Below are 6,640 nucleotides of genomic sequence, written 5' to 3'. Positions count from 1 at the left end.
TTCTCCTTCTCCTTCTCCTTCTCCTTCTCCTTCTCCTTCTCCTTCTCCTTCTCCTTCTCCTTCTCCTTCTCCTTCTCCTTCTCCTTCTCCTTCTCCTTCTCCTTCTCCTTCTCCTTCTCCTTCTCCTTCTCCTTCTCCTTCTCCTTCTCCTTCTCCTTCTCCTTCTTCCTCTCCTTCTCCTTCTCCTTCTCCTTTCCTCTCTCTTTCTCCTTTTTTACTTTAGTCTAAACTTCTTTCTTAATCTTAACTTATATTACTTTTTTAGTCTCTACCTTTACTTTTACTCTAACAGTAACTTTGTTCTCCTTTACTTTTACAAGCTCCTCTACTATTACTTTATAATCTATAAGATGTTCTGTGTTAGTAAACAGATTAGAAAATAGAAAATAAGAAACTTACTATTAGATTAACTCTTTACTAGTATAAACAAAACCTTCTTACTCTCTGAATTGTTATTATTATAAGTATTATTGTCTAAGCTCTCTTTGTCTTTAAACTTAGAATCTATAGTTAATCTGTTAGTTTCCTTCTTTATAACCTTGTCCTCTAGTTTGTTTTCTATATTAGAACCTGTAAAGTATATTAGTATATGAGTTAGAAACAATACACTTTACAAAGGTACTTACTAAGTATATATTCAACTAGCTTGTTATTTACATTTATTCTCTTACTAGCTACTATATTATTGTGTATACAATTTCTGAGGAAAATCACAAAATTAGTATAAAAAGAGTAGAAAAGAGTATAACACTTACTGTTAGATTTGTTAGAGAGTAGTAATAACATAGTAAGAGTAATAGAAGGAAGTAGGAAGAATAAGTAATAAGGTTTACACACACACAGAACTTACATTCAGTCTACTAATTATAAAATCAATTATATAACTATAAACAGTCACAAGTAAACATACTAGAAGATAAAACAATCAGTATTATACTAAGAACTATATATTACATACAGACAATCATAGTAATTAATTCTAAACACTCACATGACTCATAGAAGCCTACTCTAAGAACACTTAACTATTCTACATTGTAAGTATTTACAAACAGAACTGTAAGTGTGTACAGTTTCAGAATTAGCTTACACACATTGTTTTCCTTACAGGATGTACAGATTACATACTTATTACAGGCTCAGAACACAAGTTGTGTTACAGTGAGTAGCTTAGCAAACTATTACATTATTATTGCCTAAATCAAAGTACTATAATCTTCTAATCAGATAGAGTATTAGAGTAATCAAAGTAATAATCTTAAGAGACAGCTGGAAATCTCAGAACTCTCTATACTTTGTCTGTACTAATCAGATGATAATAGTATGAGAACCTTCTACTTCTTTCAATGTAAATCTTACTTTTCCCTTTTGTATAATATTTCCTATAGTTAGAATACAGACTACTTAAATTTTTCTCATACATTTTCACTCCCATTTTTCTTCCAACCTTTAGTAAAAGGTTCTCTTATTTGTTCTTATATATTTTGTTATTTTTCTTTTGTTCAGCCATAACATTTCCCTATTAGTACTACACTTTTCTAGAACTCAGAAAACTATAAATACAGTTACTCATGTACTAGATACAGGAGGAATTCAGATAGTTCACTCATTGATTTAGCTCTTGTCTCTTGTCTTAAAGTCCTCTAGTATAAGGCATAGTCTTAGTCTTCATTGTTTTCTGTATCAGATTGTTTGTTGTGTACTTTACAAAGTACACTTTCTGTTATTCACATCTCTCTTCTAAGGTTGTAACTGTGCTGGAAGAACTTACATCTGTTCAGAACCACTCTAGTCTCATAAGACTTGTAGTTTAGCTCCCTCTCAAACTTAACAAATCACCTGTGTTCTTCTCTTAGACACTTTACAGGAGTTTCAATATTAATCAAATAACATTACACAATAATAATAAAAACATTATTACAATAATAAAACAAAACAAACATACAAATAATGTTATAGTTTGTAAAGTCTAAGGACACATTAAACAATAACAGACACAACACACATATATATTAATATTAAATATATCTATTACAAAATGGCAAAACAATACAAACATACTATATGTTTAAAACATAAATAATGTGCCTAAATAGACTTACAGACAGTTAGATAATAAAATAAAACAAATTACAACAAATAAAACCTTGATTAACCTTAATATGAAGTGATCTGACATATTATAAATGATATTAAAAATTACAAACAAAACAATGCTTCAATATAAAGGCATAGAACCACTATTAAATGCAAATGCTTAAAAGGTATGAATACAAAACAAATGCAAACAAAGATGATACATAATGAATAGAGGACATTATAATAACATTGACAGCACATTTTACTAGCATGATTCAACAGTTTCATTGTGAAAGTAAAAGTGGAAAAACTACTAGTAACACAATTCAAATGTACAAAAATATGAATTAACAATGAACAAATTAATAACACACACATTGTTATTAAATATAGTATTAACTATACAAACAAAACAATACAAACGAATTACAATTCTAATTACACTTTGAGTGCAAGAATACAAAACAAACTAAATGTATAATAATACAAATACAAACAGAACAAATAATGGAACAAATGCAGAACAACACAGTATAATAAAATAAACATACTATAACACAAAACAAACAATATGACATGAAAAACAAACAAAACAAAATTATATCATATCATACTATATTACAGACAAGAAAAACTACTATCATGTAAATGATAAAACATTATAGTAACAACTATAATAGTAATAATAATAAAACTACAAACAAACAAATACTAAAGAGATCCTATAACTCTCTTAGCAATCAAAATTGAACTTACAATCAATTTAATATATTAAACATAATAATAATACATTGGACAAATGTAATACTTACAGTAGACTTAATATACAAAGCCAACAAAACATTTACATTACAAATGTAAATAATATTAGTAAAAACAACAGACAAACACATGTCAAACATTATATTAGCCTGATCAACTAGTATAAGTTTGAAGGGGAGTGTTAACATTTATTTTGGATAAATGCATCATATGTCTCAAAGTACACAAATGTCTTACAAATATACACTATTATAGAGACATGTCTTCTGAAACATACATTCAAGACATACAATATTAGATAGTATATAATACATTAATTTATAGACAATGAAGCTTATTAGAACATACACACAGTCAGCTTGTATTGACACCTACACACTATGAGCAGAGTCTACTAAACCCCTACTAGTGTGACTTACTCTTAGTATTATTATAACCTTAAAACACTAACATATATATTAACAACTTTGTAATATTCTAAAGTTATAGTAGATTGTATATTACTATAGTACTAGTAAAGAAGGATACTAGTCCTAACTTGTAACATTTCTAGATTGTAGTAAATAGTATTATTAGAACAGTACTAGGGAAGTACTGAACACTGTTACAAACAAGTTCTGAGTTTGTAGTAATATATAAAGGCTGACAGGACAAAGGTATCTTTGTTACAGTCAGGAATACAAACTGATACATGTACAGACAAAGAACTCACCTTTGTTACAGTCAGGAATACAAACTGATACAACAAAAGTGAAGGATACTAACTATATATACTAAGGAAATGGTTCATATCTAAAGGGGAAAATAAAAGGGGGAACAAAAAAGGGGAGGTATAATATATACTTAAAGGGAAAGACAAAAGGAGATAGTATGTATCTAGGAATGTAGGGAAGGTGGTTATAACAAAAGGGGGACTTGATACAAGTACAAAGGAAAAAGTGTATGACTTAGTAGTAAGAATCTGTATACAGAAAACACAGTTCTATACTAGGACAGGTGTAGAACTGTGTAGAAACTGTTGTAAACTGTTAAGCAGGCTTACACCCCTCCTCCTTTTAAAAAATAGCACTCTTATAGGAATGTAAAGCTAACTAGGCCTGTAGAACTTTAGGGGCTAACCTCTAGAGCTCTGACTATACTTTCTATTCCTGTCTCTGTTTACTCTATCCTACTTATTCTACCAAATACTACTAACCTTACTCTCTGTACCTTGTGTTTACAATTTACAACACCTTGTAAACCTCCTCCTCTCCTTCCACCAGACCTGGTTGATTGAGAGTATATTACAGAAAGAGTACATTATTATTTAGGACATAATACTTAAGTTAGCTTGTATAGAATCCTAGGAAAGTTTAATTAGAGTTGGGTAGCTCTAGAGTATATTCTGACTTGTCCAGGTTTGATACAATAATAAAGTACAGTCTATTATAGTAAGGTATAAATTTTACAGTACATTCTAGTGTTTGTGTAAGGTAGTCCTAACAGTAATTATAAGTAGAGAGTATAACTTAGTCTCCTACTATAAAACAATCTTCTGTAGTATAGTCCTGATTTGTATAATATGTTTAGTAGGTCTTAGCTACTAGAAGAGTGTCTTGTACCTTTACAATGTTCTAATGTATGTAGGCTAGGAATTCTAATACTCATACTTTTAGAGAATCTGCTTATAACTGTTCTAGTTGTGTAAATGGTAGAACTGTCTATAGTAAGCATTCATAATGTAGTTAGAATAGGGAATATTCTGTAGAAGTGTTTACTATGTTTGTGATACAGAACTGAACCTATAGGAGCTGAGTCTGTCAACCTTACTGTTAATAATTAATATTAAAGTATAGTAACTAACTTACTATCTTATTAGTATACTCACTTACTCTATCTGTCTCTAAGTAGTATACTGTTAACATCTTTAACTTTATACTTGGCCTTGTGTGTAATACAGTCCAAAATCCAGACAGGAACAGACAGTCCTAGTTGGAAACAATTTCCTAAGGTAAGCTGTTTTTATAATACTATTTATTAAAGAACAGTTCTACAAATTCTTCTACTGTTATATCTATCCTACACAGTTCAATCCTAATGTCTACACTATCTAGTCAATCTGTCATTATTACTATTCTATTGTATCTACTGTCTTCTAGTAACAGTCTAACAAAGTCAATCATAATACTCTCAAAATGTGTATTTAGAACTAGTAGTAGATGTAACAGACTAGTAGGTTTTGTAGTTAGATTCTTATTATGTTAGTATGTATTACAGTCTAGAATATAGTTCTGTTCCAGATCCTAGCACATATTAGACTAATAGAATGAGTTGTGTAAGGACAGATAAGTCTTGTCTATACTAAAATGTTCTAGTTTATTATGTATAAAGTAGTACAAGGTTTTGTACACATTTCTAGAGCTTAGAATTACTAACTGGTTATTTAAGTATAATAGTTTGTAATCCTTACAAGCTTCTACAATACTTCTGAGATTGTATTAAAGCTTGTAACAGAACTCATCTGTGTTGTAACTGTTCCTGATTGTTGTAAGAAGGTTAGAATCTGTAGAGATTTGTATAAACATACTTCCTAAAGTTTCCTGTACTAGGTTCTCATTTTCCAGGCTAGTATTAAAGTCCAAATAATGAGAGAGTGTATTAGTAACTGTGTTCTCTTCTCCTTTAATGTAATACAGTTTGTAGTCATACTAGAAAAGGTCCTCTATCCACCAGGCTTGTCTCTAAGACAGATTACACTGTGTATTTAAGTATTTGAGAGTGTAGTAATCTGTGTAGACATAAAAATGTACTCTTAGGAGGTAAACACACTATTTCTTAAGTGTGCAAACAATTGTAAGAAGTTCATACTTGTGTACTAAGTAATTGTGTTCTGTACTATTGTATTACTTTGACTCAAATACTATAGGTTTTACTGTTTTTTATAAGGATCTGACACTGAGAACTACTCTAGTCCTAGAATTACTTGTATTCATAGTTATGTAGATCTGCTCTCCTGAATTGTAATCTACAGAAGTGAGACACTTGCAGCTGGTAACAATAGACTTAATTACTTTGAAAGTGTATTAGTATTCTAGCTTCTACTCTGAAAATGCCTTATTATAATCCTTACTTGTAAGTAGGGAAAGAACTATAGTATGTTCTGTAAGGTACAAAAAGTATACTATAATATACTGTAAAAGTCTAAGGAACTTACAAACATTCTAGGCTCTCTGAGACTGTAACTATTATAGAATGTACTTGACTTTGTCTAGGTCTACTTCTGTACCCTTTTCTGTAATTAGATGCTTGAGAAACTTAACCTCTGTGTAGAATAACTTAGTTTTCTTCTACAAACAGACAAGACCCTTGTTATAGAGTACTTGTATAACCTTTCTAATGTTTCTAATGTGTTCTGTCTCAGACTCTAACCAGATAATAATATTATTTAAGTAAACATAACAGATTCTTCTAATAAGATACTCTAAGGCTCTTGTAATCCTCTATTATTGTATAGCTAGTGTGTTATATAATCCTATTAGTATAACTGTCTACTCATATAGTCTGAATAGAGTACTAATTATAGTGAGTAGAATATGTTCTAAATTCATGTAGATTTGGAAGAATGTGTTAGTTATGTTAATCTTTGTATATATGTGTCCTCTAATAGTATTATTTATGATTTTGTCAATATAGGGAAGTAGAGTCCAGTCATAGATTGTGTTACTATTTAGTACTCAGTAGTTGTATACTATACACAAGAGGTTCTCTAGATCTGCCTTTAGGATTAGGAATACAGGTAATGTATATAGGCTTTTTAACC

The sequence above is a fragment of the Fomitiporia mediterranea genome, assembly GCF_000271605.1.
Source record: "Fomitiporia mediterranea MF3/22 unplaced genomic scaffold FOMMEscaffold_17, whole genome shotgun sequence".
Lineage (NCBI taxonomy): Eukaryota > Fungi > Basidiomycota > Agaricomycetes > Hymenochaetales > Hymenochaetaceae > Fomitiporia > Fomitiporia mediterranea.
The sequence above is the reverse complement of the archived record's forward strand: the minus strand, read 5'-3'. Positions refer to the sequence as shown.